The sequence below is a fragment of the Macaca fascicularis genome, chromosome 7 (genome assembly GCF_037993035.2).
Source record: "Macaca fascicularis isolate 582-1 chromosome 7, T2T-MFA8v1.1".
Classification (NCBI taxonomy): Eukaryota; Metazoa; Chordata; class Mammalia; order Primates; family Cercopithecidae; genus Macaca; species Macaca fascicularis.
Genome location: NC_088381.1, coordinates 100,451,683 through 100,470,001, shown reverse-complemented (window position 1 = coordinate 100,470,001; position 18,319 = coordinate 100,451,683). Strand labels below are relative to the sequence as shown.

The 18,319-nt window shown below is 38.0% G+C and overlaps 1 protein-coding gene and 1 pseudogene across 6 annotated transcripts in view; one reads left to right on the top strand and one right to left on the bottom strand.

The window, feature by feature from the left end:
• Positions 1-18,319, bottom strand: part of AKAP6 (A-kinase anchoring protein 6) — a 527,913-nt gene that overhangs the window by 179,296 nt on the left and 330,298 nt on the right. The window lies entirely within an intron of this gene.
• LOC123574507 (solute carrier family 25 member 36 pseudogene) lies at positions 11,804-12,930 on the top strand (annotated as a pseudogene).

Genomic DNA, 18,319 nt, shown 5'->3' with positions numbered 1-18,319 from the left:
CCTTTGCTTTTTAATATACTGGTTATTAATCAATTTACTGAAGGCATAATAATAATGTAAGGGCAAATAATTGTGTTTACTTAAAATTCTAATGGAAGCAGAAGATGTATACTATGAGTAAGGTAAGGGCCTTAAATGTTAGATAAGAATATTCTAGTAATTCTCAAAGTCATATGTAACTAAGGCTCCCTACTACATGTGTCCATCTCCTCCTATCCCCATTCTTGTTAGCTGTTGAATTGGAAAGGTATCTGATATACTAATTCATACCAAATATACACAAACATTAACATCTTGTAGTGTTATGATATATACTGGTTCTCATCCAAAGCTCCTGGCTTATAACTCCCATAGCCTTTCCTTGGTTATAATGTTGGGTGTGTTAGGCCTCAGGGGTAGGCCTCTGACTTTCTGCTCTCCTTTCACCTGCCCTAAGGCAGGACTCTAATGTTCGCCTGCTTTTCTGATTGTGAGTCTTAAGACTCTCCCATGAGAGGATCCCACCCTATACTGCGGGGGAACGAATGCTGACATCATGAAGATTCCATAAAACCCCAAGAGGACAGAGTTCAGTGAGTTTCCAGATAGCTAAACTCATGGAGGTTACTGGAGGGTGATACGCCCAGGAAGGGCATGGGAGCCCCACGCCCCTTACCCCAATTATCTCCCTATGCATCTCTTCATCTGTATCCTTTACAATAGCCTTTATTATAAACCAGTAAATGTAAATAAGTGTTTCCCTGAGCTCTGTGAGTTGCTCCAGCATATTAATCCAACCCAAAGAGGGGGTCATGGGAACCCCAACTTGAAGCCAAAAGTTCGGCACTCTGATCAGAATTTCTGGAGGGCTGAACTTTCAACTGGTATATTGGGGGCTGGGGGAAGTCTTGGGGACTGAGCCATCAATCTGTGGAATATGACACTATCTCTGGGTAGATAATGTTAGAACTGAATTAGAGGGCACTCAGTTGGTGTCTGCTGCTCAGTGTACGGGGAGAACTCTCCCCACCCCCAAATATGGTCACAGAAGTCTTCTGTATTGACGATTATTGTCGTGTGAGAGTAGAGGAAAATCACAGTTGAGTTTTCTCTACACATATCTTAACATAGAACATGTCCAAGTTCATGAATTTCAATATTCTTCACTTAAAAATTGAAATGCATAATCTACACGACACTTTTAAGAAAAGCTATGGGTGGAAATCTATTTGCACAGCAGGGGTGAGGAGAGCATGAAAAAGTATCTCCAAGTCTTGAGTGTTTACCTGTCTTATCTGTACCTGAGACTCATCCTAGTCCAGTTCCTAGGGGTCTGGGTCTCAGACAGGAAGAGACCATGTGAAGTTGAGACTTCCTATGGGGCCCTAATTTGCACAGTCAGAGAAGATCACAGAGCCTCAGAAGCTGGTGTATGCATGTCAGCTGGAGATGAGACCCAATAAAGGAACATAAGGTGAACAGAAAAAAGGTAGAATGGAAGAGGAAGGTAAAAAAAGCATGCATGTATGATGAATGTGAATAACAATTATCACAAATATACCCATAGAACCCAAAAAGGAATGTTCTTAAACAAAATCGTGACTTAAAATTCTTTTGTATGCTGACATTGCAGTAATATTTTCAAAAGTAAAACTCTAGAACCTAAATTAAAACTCAAAAAACATAACCAATATTCTTCACTAGCCACACACAAGCATGCACACACATACACACAACTCTACAACAATGATTTCCATGAATTTGTATCCTCTTTATCACTGTATAGATTGATCATCATTGCTGCTTAGAGCTTGTAAAGCTTGACTTGTTGCTTAGCTGTTTCTGAAAATTCTCACTACCTTTTTGCTATTATATTCAGAGGAGACTGAAAAAAATACAAATACACGTTTTTTTCCTCTTCAGTGTAAGGGACAGGTTAAGCAAAATGATATCCTCCTGCTTTATCTTACTTTTGCTTATCTCAGTTATCACTCCAGCCTCCTCCCTAGCTGCTCTTGCCCTTGCCCACACACAGATTCTCAGGTTCTTTCCATTTTAATTCCTTGAGTGAATCTAGCCCCTTCCCACCTTGGACACGTTGTTTCTTCTGCCTGGAATTCTCCTCCTATCTTTTTCACATGTCTAGCACCTATATATGCTTTAAGTTTCAGTTTAAGTGTTACTTCCCATGGTGAGCATCTACATATATGTAAGTCTCCATTTAAATGTTACTTCTTTCCCTGATCAGCTTATCTCAGGTAGGTATCTCCTATTATACTCTCTCTCAGGTCTTACTTATTTTCTTCCTAACATTTACTGCAACTTACAATAATATTTATTTAACTGGATGATTTTTTTAAAAAATGTTGCTTATTTTCATTCTTGCTTGTTTCACTGGGATCCATATCCCACTGAAATGTAAATACCATATGGGAAGGCATCATATCTTTCTTGTTCATAATTGCATCCCCAATGCCCAGAAATTATATGTTGAATGAATTAGTGAATGAATGAGTTGCTGAGTGAAAACTTGTGAACTATTACAGTAGGAGGCTAGAAGGAGAGGTGATGTCCATGCAGAAAGCAGAGATCCTTGGCTAGTGCTAACAAAGACCTCAGGTTGCCAATCTGAGAGGGAAGATATGAGTGGTCGAATTCAAAAGACTTCTTGAGCCACAGCAGGATAAATACCCTTAAAAGGGATGCTTTGACCAAAGTCTCCTGAGATTCCTTCAGTTTAAGAAGTGGATTGGGGCTGGGTGTGGTGGCTTATGCCTGTAATCCCAGGGCTTTGGGAGGCCGAGGCTGGGGGGATTACCTGAGGTCAGGAGTTCGAGATCAGCCTGGCTAACACGGTGAAACCCTGTTTTTACTAAAAATACAAAAAATTAGCCAGGGATGGTGGCACATGCCTGTAATCCCAGCTACTTGGGAGGCTGAGGCAGGAGAATCGCTAGAACAGGGAGGCACAGGTTGCAGTGAGCCGAGATCATGCCATTGAAACAAAAAAAAAAAAGAAAAAAGAAAAAAGAAAAAAAGAAAAAGAAGAAGTGGATTGGGATTGTCTAAGAAGTGCAAACAGAAAACCCCTGGAAGCTATTAAACCTCCATGTTACACATTTTAATTTAAAGTGATGATGTTTAATTTTAGCAAGTCTCTATGAAACTTGAACTCTGGAGATAAAAGACCCAGTTGAGCTAAAACATGGAGAAAATATATCACACTCCAGACCACAGAGGGAAACAGAATTCTCAAAGTCACAGGGAAGAATAGTTGAACAACACATAACAGGATAGGAAAGTTCAAATCACAAAGGAATGAAGGGAAAATGAAAATGCTTATTTAAAATCAAACACCCTAAACTGGGCTCTCAGTGACTCCCAAATGTACCTCATTCAGCTTTCAATTAACAAAGGGGAAAGAGATGGAACAATTTACCTCTTGAAGTGCCAACAACTTTTTATGAATTGTATTTCTTCCATTTAGGATGGAAGTCTGAGATATTTCATATCCTTAAACAGAATCTGTTCTATGGATAACTGTCAAAATATAACATCAATTATAACGCTGTTATACTCACAGGTATTATTGGTGCTGCTTTTCTTTACATAGAATGGCTTTAGACCCAGTGATTTTAAAGTTCTTGTTTCTGACTTAACAGCTCATGCTCTCTACTACATCGAAGATGGAAGAGTTATTCCTTGCAATTCTTGATGTGGCAGCCTCTAGTAGCTTGTCTCATCTTTCATATATGATATGTTAAATTAAGCTGAGAAACTAGACAACTGAAGTTCTAATAAGTATATAAAAAAACAAAAGTAAGTAGTCTCAGAATAAAAGCAAAAGAAGTCTTATTTCAGTTTCCAGGGTTTGAATTCTCAGCATTTTGGTTGTTAGATCATTTTGGTTTCTGCTACAGTTTGTATAATTAAAGTTGACCATGTAAGTAGCACATGGAGGTATAACTCTATCAAGATTTGGAGAAAGAACCAAAAAGGAAGGAGTTCTATGCCTGGGAGAAAGATACCTGGGCTGTATAGAATTTCTCATGGTTGTGGGAAGTTGAACCCATCCTTATTATCAATTGACATTAAAACCCTTTTGATGATCTTTTGTTACATATAAGACACAAATCACAGGAGTAACTAGTGCCCTCATACTTGAGTCATTAGACCCATCACTGGCCAGCTTACTCAGCATCCAACCCAGATGAAAAAAAGGCTTCTGTATCAGGATTGCCATAGCACATCTTGTCATATTATTATTTTGACTTAAAAATTAAACAATAACAATGAAGAACAAAAGCCTTTTAGTGGTTGCTATTTTCTTCAGAATAAAATCAAACGTCTTAGTATATAGTATTTAAATACCTGGTGTCATGGTTGGATCCCAGTCTACCTTTGCATGTACCCTCCATGACTTCCTTTTCTGACAAATAGCAAAACCCACCTATACTCACATCAGACTAAGCCATGTCCTCCCAGGTACACAGCTTTTCCACCTCTGCTTCCCAGGCTTCCCTCCAATTCTGCAGCTCCACATCTCAAATATTCCTCTGGGCTCAAGAAACTCCTCTCCCACCTGAATGTCCATGATACGTGATCTGTCCTTCTAATATAAAACATATCTCTCTTCACCTTATAGTACTCAGGACTCCTCTGTCCTGTTAGATTTTAGGCTCCCCAAGAGTGTGATATGAACCGGATTTCTTCTGACCCACAGCAGAGACTCAATAAGTATGTACTGAAAGAATGAGTGAGGCAAGGAGAGGGTCTGATATGGCTTATTTCCATCTAGGAAGAACTGAACATACTATTTTAAAAATACTTTTAAAAGGGAAGGCAGGGAAAGTATAAGGTGAGGCTGGGATATCTTCTTGTACTAGAAAACAAAGAAGCATTCCTTGACTAATAGGGATCTGCCAAAAGGACACAAGTGTCATCATGAAGAGGCTCCCTTTCGGCAAATGTGGGAAACACAAGCACTAAAAAAGAATTATTGCAATTGATTGTTGTATATTAAATAAATAAAACTCAATTAGTCTATAATTATACTCAAAAGAGAAAAAAAAAATGCCGCCATTGAGGGTGACTATTACACTAACTTCTTACCACCAAAATTGGTAAATAATGAGAAAAGCATTTCACTTGCTTTTTAAAAGAGGAACTATAGTTCATCTGATGTTGATAAGAGAAAGTCTATAGGAAAAAATGCCAAGTTAAAATGTGGAAGAAATAGTAGAATTAGGAAATCTTCATTTTACAACCCCTAAAGAAATAATTGATTCCAGCAAGAATCATCAATGCATTCTAAAACTCTTAAGCAAATATTTGAGGGAAAACTGGACATTCACAGAATGCCCAAGCATTATCCTATAGATTACCTGCTAATTATAAAGGAAATCTTGTCTATAGAAAGAGGTACTGTATCTGGCCACCACCACATTAGCATCACGAACAGCGGATAGCCTGGCATGATGGGATGCCATTTGAAGTACACATGCCAAAAATGTTTAATCTGAATCCAAACAAGACTCTGGACCAAATTTCTAGTTTGTAGGGAAGAGTGAGTAGAGGAAAAAGTTAAGAGACACCACAAGGAAACAATCAGACAAATCTAGAACATGAAACATTCTGATGATTCATCTGGCTTCTTCAGATTGATATTTAACAACTGTTAGGACCTCAGTTTGAGTGAGGTTCTGAGATAGAAAGAAATGTGTCAGAATAAAAGACAACAGTGAGAAATGAAGTCGTATTTTGTATTGGCAATCTGCTACTTCACAGCTTGAGAATTAGTCCTAAGAGAGAACTGTATTTTTTAAAAATGACAAACATTCTATTATTAGTCAGAATCCCACACCCAAAATGAACCTCTCTACCATTTTACAAGACATTTAAAGAGAACTATAAAATTTTATATTTTACATAATTAGATATTTATATTTTCGTTTCATTCCAAATAATCTATTATACTATGAAACAAGTATTGATTTTGTCCTCTTATTTGCAACAGTATGCAAATTAACAGATTCATTGGATGTGGTAAGCCCAGGTTCACCTACTTCAGTTCACTGTTCACTGGGTACCTAGATAAATGCTTAAATCATCATTGAGAGTAATATTCTGCTTGATCAGAAATCACTTGGTAATATGATATTGATACTTTGATAATAAATTACATTTATACTTTTATGGCGTGTGATTTCATATATATTATCTCATTTGATAATCCTAACAACCTTGTGCTATGTGCAGGTAGATCAGGTGTCATTATCCCCACTTAGCAGATGCAGAAGCCAGAGGTCAAATAAATTCGTTTGTCCAAAGTCACATAGATAATGAGAAGAAGAACCGGGGGTTTCTGGCTCCAACTCCAGTGCTTTTCGACTAACCATCCTATGTATTCTCTCTAACCAGTAGTCCTGAAACCGTGATTTCCAGTCTCTAGCTAGTCCCTGACTGAGGCTGCCAGCACAGACATAGACAACTAAAAGAGCCCGGGTATGACATCAAGTCTACTGAGTAAGGTATGCACTTTGGTCACTTTCTGCAAGGCCCAATGTACTACTTGTCTTATGAGTCTTGGATTTAATCAAAACTCTGTGCTCCCACTGCCTCCAGGAACGACACTGATTGTGCACCTTTGGCGGTGTACACTACCATTCGTTCCTTGTCTGCACACTCTGATTAGCTTGCCCTGTTATAGCTTACCATTCAACTGCTTTGTCACTCCTTCCCTTTAAATGTCCAGGGTGTGGTAAGCAATGAAGCCTCATTGTGAGAATTTTTCCTTTCCGATTCTGATTGCTAGTTCCCTATCAGTAGCAGGATTTATTATTATATAATTATCATGATTTATTGATATGTAGGGTTTATAGGGGGTCCTGCAGTAATTTAGAAATTTAGGGCTGGAGTTGCAGCACATGTTGAGCCCTTGGCTTCTCTGCATTTTGACTTCCTAGTGTTCCTTTCTGGAGACACTATACCTGTTCGCTCTGACCTCCTTTCTGCCCATTTGCCATTTCTACATTTCCCAAAATGACATGTTACTCTCCCAGTGGTGAGTCTTGAAAGATAGAGAGGTTATGAAAAGTTAGGTGATCCTTGTGAGAAAGCAGGAGAGTGAGCAATGAGATACAGACAGACAAGGACAAATGGCTGGAATTAGGGGGGAAAAAGAAAAAATATAGACCTAGAAATAGCCAAAACGGTTTTTAAATTTTATCTAGGTCCCAGAAAAGTCATAAGATAGTAAATTAAGAAACAGGAATGGTGAATTGAGTTGTTAAATACTCTACTTCCCTCACCCCAGTTTAATTAGCATTTCCATATTCTCTATGAACATCTAACCTTTCCATATACTCTCAGAATCTCACATTTTAAATAGTATTCATGAATTAAATATCTTCCTAAAGTAGATTCCAGGTCCAGAGAGGCCTCACGAACTCCTTTAAAAAGTTTGTTCTTATTTAGAACTTGGGAGGAAACAAATGAATGCTCCGTAATCTATTTGGCCAGGCTCTAAAGTCACTTCTTTTCAGAATTCCCTCAAATTCCTGAACTAGAATTTATTGCTTTGACCAACTTCTTCCTCCCACCAACCAACACACTAAAGTTTCTTTCCAGGCTTTTTGAGTGATTGCCCACAATTAGGAACAACCCAGCATACCCATTAGGTTGTCACTTCCTACCAGATGTTTTCCAGCTGTTCTCAATGTCTTTTTGCTAATGCTCTGCCATCTGCTACCTTAATGGTGGCACAATGGGGAATGGCTGCTTTGGTGACTTTGCTCTACAAGTTATAAAGACCTGGCCCACTGCCTCATCCTGGAAAGTCTGATATGCACATTTGTCACATTTCTCCAACAAGTTGTTGCATTTATTCCATCTACTAACTAGCCAATATTAAACCGGTGTGACATGAAATACGTGAGCTCTCACTATCAAATCTAAACCTGGATCAGTCTTCATTAATGGACACATTCACATCTTATTTCCAGCTATCACAGGTCCTGCCATTAAGACAACAGCTAACATCTTATTGCCCAATCAATACGATTCCCTTTCACCTTTCTTTGTATTTTTTTTTAACCAGCATGCCAATAGCACATCAGTACAGTAAGCAGTTATGCTTCCTTTGTGTCACCTTGTCGGTTACACCTTATACATGGAAATCTTATGTTTGTTTGATATTCTCTACAGCTGAATGAAGACAAATCTTAGCCCTCTGAGACTGATGGTAACTTATCAGAGTCAAATTCTGCCAAGGCACAGCAGTTATCAATGTAGATTTCCAGGGACTGTAAATCAGTGTGTAATCTATTTGTATATACTTATTGAGGAGATTATTGCTCCCTTCAATTATGGAAACTATTTTTCTGAAACCATCATTATACTAGATGTGAAAAAGGTTAGTACCATTAGCCCATAATCCCTTCCGAAGGCCTGGTGGGAATGGTTGTTATTGGGACTTTGGCAAACATAACAGTAAGTTCAGGAAAACTGATATACATACTAATTACAATGTACTTGTCTCCAGTAATCTATATTTTTAATTTATTATTTTAAGATTTGAGCTGTCACCACATGATAACTCCATGTCTTATCTTCCAAAATGACACCAACCCTCGATGGCTGTCTTAAATAGACAGCTTGTTTAAAGTATTTGCGCTTATGGTCACAAGCCAGATCTGCTTGCAGTACAGTCAAAATACAAATCTAGGACCAAAAGAGGATGTTAATATCATCCCTGACAGCACAAACACATGTTCTTTGGTTTCATAACACTATTTTTACTTGAACAGGTACCTTCTTCCCCATTCCAGCTTATATTTATCAGAAATTAATGAAAATGTCAATCTTTTATTTGATAAAGCAATAAGATCTCAAACAGCAACTTCATGTTTTACTTGGAGCAGCCATGAATGTAGCAACAGTGGAATCACCATGTGCTAAAAGTTCACTCATATCCACTGTAGTCAATAAACGTACTTACTGGTTTTACACATACTTAAAGAGTGTCTTCAACTTACAAAATATGCTAGTGTCTTGTCAAATGTGCTTATCTTTGTAAGGAATAAAGACAAGGTGCTTCTAGTTAGCGAAGGACACAGATTCTAACAACTAACTATAATACAAAACAGAATAATATGAAATAAATAAGAACAACAAACTGAAACTCTGGTAGTTGGCTGAGAATTGGAAAATACTTCCTGGAAGAGGTGGTGTTTTCACTGCATCTTGGTGAGTAAATAGAATTTTGGTCAGTAAACAGGAAAGAAATATAGTTAGGCTTTTTTTCTTTTTTTTAAAGAAGACTATAAATGAACCTACCAAACTCCACTGTGCTTCATATAATCACTGATATTTTGCACCCCTAAGAGTGTTATTTAAGTTTTCAATGCAGTTAATTGAAACCCTACTAGATGCAAATCAAAAGTTTCAGCCTTAATTGAGATATTTTGAAAATTGAACCCATTGCTTCAGGCAGGTGCTACATGAGATTCCATTAATATAGGTAATTAACATTAGCCTCTGCTTTAATTAACATGCATACTTTAATTAGCAAAGCATTAACCAACATTAAAAAATCTGATCTTCATGCATCACAAAAAACTGCAAAGTTATGACTACTATGTTATTTTTCTCCAAGGTTGTAAATCACAAAACAGTGATCACTTCTGAAGTACACATCAAATTTAAAATATTAAACAGGGAGATACGTACAATATGAGTGAAAACATCATCAAAATAAAAAAGGATGCTATTTAGAAATTATAGAGCCAACAGCTTTCACATTTTAAACAGGAGTTACATTGTAATCTCTCAATGATCATTTGCAAGGCAGGAGACTTTTGGCTTGAAAAATCCCCATAGACTGTCATCTTCCTTGTATGTAATAAATCAAGGACTATACTAGAGTACCATTATCTATGTGACCATCTACCTCCTAACCTCTTCTTATCCTTCTCAGGGATCAAAGAAAGCACCAGTTTCTGAAGACATTTAATACCTGAGGTCTCAGACTAGCACAAACTTCATTTTTAAAACAATCTATGTTGCCTTGTTTTATGTTTAAGACCAAAATGTGTTACACTAGTTCTTTATTGTCAATCTACCATGTGTGGGACCACCAACAATTAAGGATGCCTTTTGTTAAATATAAAATTGGCATTCATGCTCTTTCCTTACTATGATAATTAGATGTGCCAACTTTCAAATCCTGCTCATATGCTGTATAGATTTTTTTATTACTTTAATGAAAACAGCATCATCATTATATGGAATAGAAGTACCATAGAAATGGTATCCATATAGAGATCATTGTATTCTTTAATGCCAAGACATGATAAAATTATGGTAAAAAATGGCAAACTTTTAAAAACATACATACATTCACAGAAAAAGTAATCATATCCTTCCTGATTAAGCATTAAGAAAAGCAATCATAATACTGCAGATAGATCAAAATTAAAAACAACGAAGTCTCTAGTAAGTCCGTACTGGATATAAGGCAATATTTAGACACAGAGAAATCTGAAAGACCATGACAAAAAGTGTCCTGGATCTCATAAGCTTTCGTTTAAATCCAAACTGAAAATCTCAAAAATTAGGTCCATTGTGGTACATGCTGGTATGATGAGAAAACAGTTAGGGAGCAGCACTCAGATTTGTAGGCTCATTTGCTGCTTTAAGCTGTTACTAACATTGGAATTGCTTCCATTGACTCTAATGAGGGTTGGGCTTCTCTCTTCTTGTTCCTGCCACTGGCTATTTTAGCATCACAGCCACTACAGGGTCAGCATGAGTCAGCATCTTCTCTCTACTCCTTTTCAACTAACAAATGGGGAAATGAATGTTTCTTGGGTTTGCAAAGCCATTCCCCAAGTTACAGTGATTTTCTTGGCCCTTTTCCCTACGTCAAATCAGAGCCTGGGCTCCCAGGAGATCATGCAGGAACTGGCCATTCTTCTGGATCTGTGCTGAGGGCAGTACCCTGTAAATAGGTGCAAGGACACCTCTCAGTTCTGTTTAAGTGAATTTGAGGAGTCTTTATCAAATTCTCCCCCTATTCCATAAACTGTATTATGACAAAATTCCATATATTGGATTGCCGTATGTCAGTTCTATCTATGCTCTGCTAATTAAATTCACTTGGGCTTTCACTCAGGAAAGGTATAATATAAGCAGGATAAACAGAGAGAAGCATATTTACAGCCAGGGCTTTAAGAAGCATAGAACCCTGCTTTATAAATGTGTGACAAACCCTCACAAACTTCCCTGTTGTAGGTTTTAAGTTCATAGGGCCTTCCTGAGAGAAGTCCTTCAAAGATGTAGGAGTGGAACAATAGCATCAACCACTGAGCCATTTACTTAACTGGGTATAACACTGAGGCATTTACTTAACTGTCAATAATATTTAAGACAATTGCCTATCAATGAGAGATTGCTCTACACTAAACGTATGTATTCCTCTTCATTCTAGGGCAATGTTTCTCAGAAAGTAGTCCTCAGATTATCAGTTTCAGAATCAGCTGGTACATTCACTAAAATGCAGATTCCCAGGCCCAGTGAGGACTGAATAAACCTTAGTTTCCCAGGTGAGTCGGTTTTGACTGTCACTCCCAGGTGATGCTTACTCAGAGTAAATCTGGAGAACTGCTAAGAAGGAGAGAAACCACTGTCTTCTACAGGTGGTGGTCATGAAAGTGAGCAAAATATTCTGTACCTAATCTCATAACTCTGTATAGATCATGTGGGAAAAGAAAATAGGTTTTGTGGGCGTGCTTAGGCAGGCGGCGGGGCGGCTAGAGTGCCCTGGGGAGGGCTGTGCCGGGTTGCTTTCTGCAGCCGCGTCTCGGCCAGCTCTCCTCGCCGTCCCAGGGGCGCTGTGCGTCTCCAGTCCGGGACCGAAGCCGCCTGCCGTAGCGGGCGGCCAGATCCGCGTCCCACCTCAGCGCCCGGAGGACATGCGGGAGAGAGAATGAGCCAGAGGGACACGCTGGTGCATCTGTTTGCTGGGGTATGTGGTGGTACAGTGGGAGCTATTCTGATATGTCCACTGGAAGTTGTAAAAACACGACTGCAGTCATCTTCTGTGACACTTTATATTTCTGAAGTTCACCTGAACACCATGGCTGGAGCCAGTGTCAACCGAATAGTGTCTCCTGGACCTCTTCATTGCCTAAAGTTGATCTTGGAAAAAGAAGGGCCACGTTCCTTGTTTAGAGGATTAGGCCCCAATTTAGTGGGGGTAGCCCCTTCCAGAGCAATATACTTTGCTGCTTATTCAAACTGCAAGGAAAAGTTGAATGATGTATTTGATCCTGATTCTACCCAAGTACACATGATTTCAGCGGCAATGGCAGGTTTTACTGCAATCACAGCAACCAACCCCATTTGGCTTATAAAGACTCGGTTACAGCTTCATGCAAGGAACCGTGGGGAAAGGATAATGGGTGCTTTTGAATGTGTTTGTAAAGTGTATCAGACAGATGGACTAAAAGGATTTTATAGGGGCATGTCTGCTTCATATGCTGGTATATAGAGACTGTTACCCATTTTGTTATTTATGAAAGTATAAAGCAAAAACTACTGGAATGTAAGACTGCTTCTACAATGGAAAATGATGAAGAGTCTGTGAAAGAAGCATCAGATTTTGTGGGAATGATGCTAGCTGCTGCCACCTCAAAAACTTGTGCCACAACTATAGCATATCCACATGAAGTTGTAAGAACAAGACTATGTGAAGAGGGAACAAAATACAGATCTTTTTTTCAGACACCAGCTTTGCTCGTTCAAGAAGGTGGTTATGGGTCTCTTTACCGTGGTCTGACAACTCATCTAGTGAGACAGATTCCAAACACAGCCATTATGATGGCCACCTATGAATTGGTGGTTTACCTACTCAATGGATAGCAGCATGAGGGCTGCTGTACTACAGAAAAAGAAGATGACAGTTGTCCATGGAATATGGAAGCCAGCATGGCAGACAGAAGAAAAATAGTTTGGGAACATGTAACTATTATAAGTGGAAGTTTTGTTGTAGGAATTATAGTGATCACACCACATTTCTTGGCCTTTCAGTAATGTGGAGAAAAAAAAAAAAACCTCAGAACCTCCAAGGAAATGCCTTTAGAAGCACTCCTCTCTCAAAATTGCCATTCTCTCTACCATGTCTACCAGACACAGTTGGGTTTTGTTGATTTATGGCAGTCTTTTAAACAAAGCCATCTTTAATTTTACATACTGTATTGTAACTATCCAAAGATAGTATTGGCAGTCATAAATCTATAACTTCTGGCTTTTGTTTAATTCCAGTAAAATCACAACAATGACAATGAGATCATCAGTATTATTTTCACATTTCCCTGAGAGGACCTGGCACAATATTTTATATTTAATTATTTGCAGTAGTCACTGTTTTTGACAACCAATGAAATAGCGTCTAAATATCTTGTATATTTTTTAGCATCAAAATGTTTCAGTTTCCACTGCTAACAGGTGCTTGATGTTTAGCCTAATGTGTATATTTAAATTGTTAACATACCAAACACACGTGGTAATAGTTTGGGACAAAATAACTAGTAAATTGTTGATTCTTGGCTATTTCGCTGAAAAAAAAAATAGGTTTTGTTGGGACACAGCTTTCATTAAATAGAGTCACCTTTGATAATTAACTAAATTTGATGGGCAGATAATAAAAGTCACATAAAAGAGAAAGATTTATGTTTATGTTTAATATATTTTTATAGTCATACATGCTATAAATATTGCTTCATGAATGCATTTTAAGCATGAGATTTTTCCAAACACATTTATTTTTAAAAATCCAAATTAGTTCTGTTGGTATTCTACTTTTAATACTTACTTCATCACTAGATGGCCAGATCTTTATTATGTTTCATGTCAACCAACTCTGACTTTCACTGAAATATCTAGATGAGAGATATTTATCTTGAGAAAAACAGACAGATTTATCTTAAGAGAGACAGATCTATCTAACATACATTCACTTTCTTTAGATTTCTGATTATATTCTATATGACATGATCATCATAAATCTGGGACAGTGTGGTCCATGCCACCTACCTAGATAAAAAAGTTAGATTAGCAAAAAAAGCTTTCCCCAGTCTGACCCCAATCTCCTTTTAAAATTGTTATCTCTCATTACTTTCTACATAATAATCTTCCCCAGGCAATTTGTCTATTTATCACTGGCTCCCAAATAGAAAGGCTTCCTACCCCTGAGTTTTGCAAATATTTCTTCTTTATGAAACGCTTTCTCTAATCTGCTCTCTTACTTCGATGAAACCAAAAAGTCCTCTAAGGGCCAACACAAACAACTCTTTCATTTCCCCAAGTCTATGTCTCTATTCATCCACTATGTATCGCTGACCACCTTGCATTGGCAGAGATCTATCTGCTAGTCTTCGCTTCCTAACTAAATTATGAGCTTCTTAAAGTTAAGGACTTCCCAATATATTTAGGACCCTGTCTGACACATCAGAGTTACTTGGAAACTTGACCTCAACATTTAAAAAGATTTACTAAGAGATCCAATAATAAATTGTTCTAATATGCCATATGGAGTTTAACATTTAGTTACAGTTAACATCTTGCATCTACGCTCTAGTGGAGAAACCACATCCAGTTTCACACAGTTTACTGGAGACATCAAGGTATAAGGAAAATAAAAGAATGTTAATGACTAGGTAAGTAGGGCCTTTATACCTTAACTGAAATAAAATTCATTTCTGTGGTGATACAGTCATTCTCTGCCACAGTCGATTATTTCCTAATCTGCTGCATATTCACTCTTTTCCTGATAGTCAATAATTTTACTTCATTAATCAATTTTACTCATTAATATCGTATTCCTATTTGATGAATTTTTCTGAAATCAACTTCTCAGTTGGGATTTCCTCACGAAAATATTTTACCACCTAAAAATTATGTAATAAACAAGATTGTGGTTGCAAATTCTGCAAACATTATTTTGTGAATTTATAGAAATACTCAAAGCATGATTTTTTCGTATCCTTTATATATTGTATAAAAATAGCTCCTTCATAATACTTTTTTTTTTTTCCTGAGACAGGGTCTTGCTCTGTCACCCAGACTGGAGCACAGTGGTGCAATCACAGATCACTACAGCCTCGATATTCCAGGTTCCAGCTATCCTGCTGCCTCAGCCTCCTGAGTAGCTGGGACCATAAGCATGTGCCACCATGCCCAGCTAATTTTTTTTTTTTTTAGTAGAGACAAGGTCTTGCCATGTTGCAGGCTGGTCTTGAACTCCTGAGCTCAAGCAATCCCCTGCCTCGGTCTCTGAAAGTGCTGGGATTACAAGGCCTGAGCCAACTGGTTCAGCTCATAATATTTCTAATTGTGTACAAGGTATCTTTTAAAAAGACTATCAGTCTGGTATATTTCACTCTACCTAATTAATTCACAGAATTGTGTGTTTTGTTTTGATTTAATTGGTTTGTTGCATTTGTGATTGGTTTCTTTTCAATACATTTTCTCACAGAGAAGAAAATTTTCATTTTAGTCAATGCCATTTCATTCCATGACAGAACATCCCCTAGGGTAGCCCTCAGGGTATAAGAAATATGCTGTGGGACTGTGTCAGAAAAACAGACCCAGAGTGTCAGTGGTGCAGGCTTCAGAGTCCAATTCTTGTGAAACTAGAGTTTGTAATGGCTTCACATAGCTCCCTCAGTCAGTTGCAAACAACATACCAATATTAAATTGAGTATGACATTTTTTGAAAGAGAAAATTACACAGCAGATATTATAGCTGCTAAAAATTATGGGCATTTTATAGGGCAAAGTCTGATTTTTAATAAAGATCTGAAATAATGACTTTAAGTTTGAGCAATTAGTTAAGAGTTTAAGGTACAATGGTTTCAAATTAGACTTGTATACATGGCAGAAGAACCCAAATGGCCCAAGACACGGGCCATCTGATTTGCTACTATGAGTCTGTGTAAGTTTGTAGTAGGCAGAAACTCAGAAAGTGCCACTCATTCAACTTACATGAATGTGAAATGATAGAAATCCATTATTGTGTTTTTCTGTTGAACTCAAATCATGACTATAAATAAAAATGAGGCAATATCTCATTTGCTCTAGTTTCACTAACACAAAGACCACAGAAAGCAAATGAACAAATACAAACTTATAACTCAGTACTTCTCGATTTCATTATATTCTTCAAGATAATTATTATTATTCCCTTTTTATAGATAAGAAAATTGATTACAAACTGTATTAGGCAATGCTTGCATTGCTATAAATACTTAATACTGGGTAATTAATAAAGAAAAGAGGATTAATTGGCTCATAGTTCTGCAGGCTTTACAGGAACCATGTCAGCTTCAAAGGAGGCCTCAGGAAACTTACCATCATGGTGGAAGATGAAGAGGGAGCAGGTGTGTCACATGGAGAATGCAGGAGCAAGTGAGAGAGAGAGGGGAAGGGAGGTGCCAAATACTCTTAAATGACCAGATCTCATGAGAACTCACTATCAGAAAGACAGCACCAAGCCATGAGTGAGCCCTCATAATCTAAATACCTCCCACCAGGCCCTGCCTCCAGCATTGGGGATTACAATTCAACATGATATTTGGGTGGGGTTCAAATCTGACAAACATATATATCCAAACTGTATCACAACACTTATTAATAAATGAAACGAAAAGGAGAAAAAAATGGCCAAACATGGTAGTTAAACTTTTGATGATAGAATACCTAAATTGAGGCCAAACATATGCCAACTAAATGAGTGACTCTTCCACACTTTAAATGTTATGGCACGCAAAGTTGTCCCTGGCTGTATATAAGTGATGGATTTATTTATTTTTATTTTTATTTTATTTTATTTGAGACAGGGTCTTGCTCTGTCACCCAGGCTGGAGTGTAGTGGCACAATCACATTTCACTGCAGCCTCGACCTCTTGACCTCAAGTGACCCTCCCACCTCAGCATCCTGAGTAGCTGGGACTACAGGCATGTGCCGCCATGGCCAGCTAATTTTTAATTTTTTTTGTAGAGATGGGGTCTCCCTATATTGCCCAGGCTGGTTTCAAACTCCTGGGTTCAAGCATTCCTCCCACCTTGGCCTCCCAAAGTGTTGGGATTATATGCATGAGCCACTGCAGCACTCTAGTGATGGACATTTTCGAGATGTGCATTCAGAAAGAGGAATGGGAAGAAAATAGCAACTCAGGAGAAAGGTGAGCAAGCCTAGGAGATAGCAGTAGAGCTGTAGCTTGAATGGAGAGTAAAGTCTTCTTGGCTGGAAATGAAAAATTAATTTGGTGTGATGGCTGGCAGTATCGTTAAAGAAAATGCAAACTATATTCGATTTAATCCAATATGATTATAATGCATGCAAGTCCCTTGTAAGAAATTTTATGATTTTATAAAGATCAAAAGGCAAAAGAATATTCTGGGTTTCTAAGAAAGTGAAGGAAAATTGGGTAAGAGGCAGGTGGAGTAATCTAGACATAAATAGATAAAGGCCTGGGCTCCTAGGCCAGATGGGGAAATAGAAAAACATGATTCCAAGAGGCCTTGTCAAGGAAGATGCAGCAGTTCTTGGTGGCTGCTGGCTCCCATTTGGGAACAAAAGGGGAGAAGAACAGTGAAAATTATTTTCAGCTTCTATAGCCAAGGAGCCTGGCACGTTGGAAGGATATAATGACAGAAAAGGTGGAAAAAAAGAAAGTGGTAAACTTAATTATTATGGAAATTTTCAGGTGACAACAGTATATAAAACTAGCAGTCTTCTAGAGTCAATATAGGATGGAACCATAGCATGCAAAGTGGGAGGACACTAAACCGAAGATGTAGATCTGGACACCACTGCCTATAGTGGTGGCTACAATCATCCTAAATGATAAGATTCCTAAAGGAATATGCATACTATATAAAGAAGAACAGATAGTCTAGAATCCACAGCCAAAGGGTGGCAGGAAAAAAAGTACTCAATTAAAAATGGGCCTAAGATGTAAGGGGACCAAAAGGAAATTGCAATCATTTACTGTTAATAATCTCAACAGTAAGTGGATGTTAGACAATACATGGAGGTACAAGTAATCCACGCTATGGTTTGAATGATGGTGTCCCCTTAAAAATTCATGCTGAAACTTACTCCCCAGTGCAACAGTATTAAGAAGTGTGGCCTTAGGGAGGTGATTAAGTCATGAGGGCTTAGCATTCTTATAAAAAAGATTCAAGGTCGAAGGGAGCGTGCTCTTGCTTATCCATTCCTTCTGCCATGTGAGGACACAGAGTTCACCCTCTCTGGAGAATGTAGCCACCAGGCACC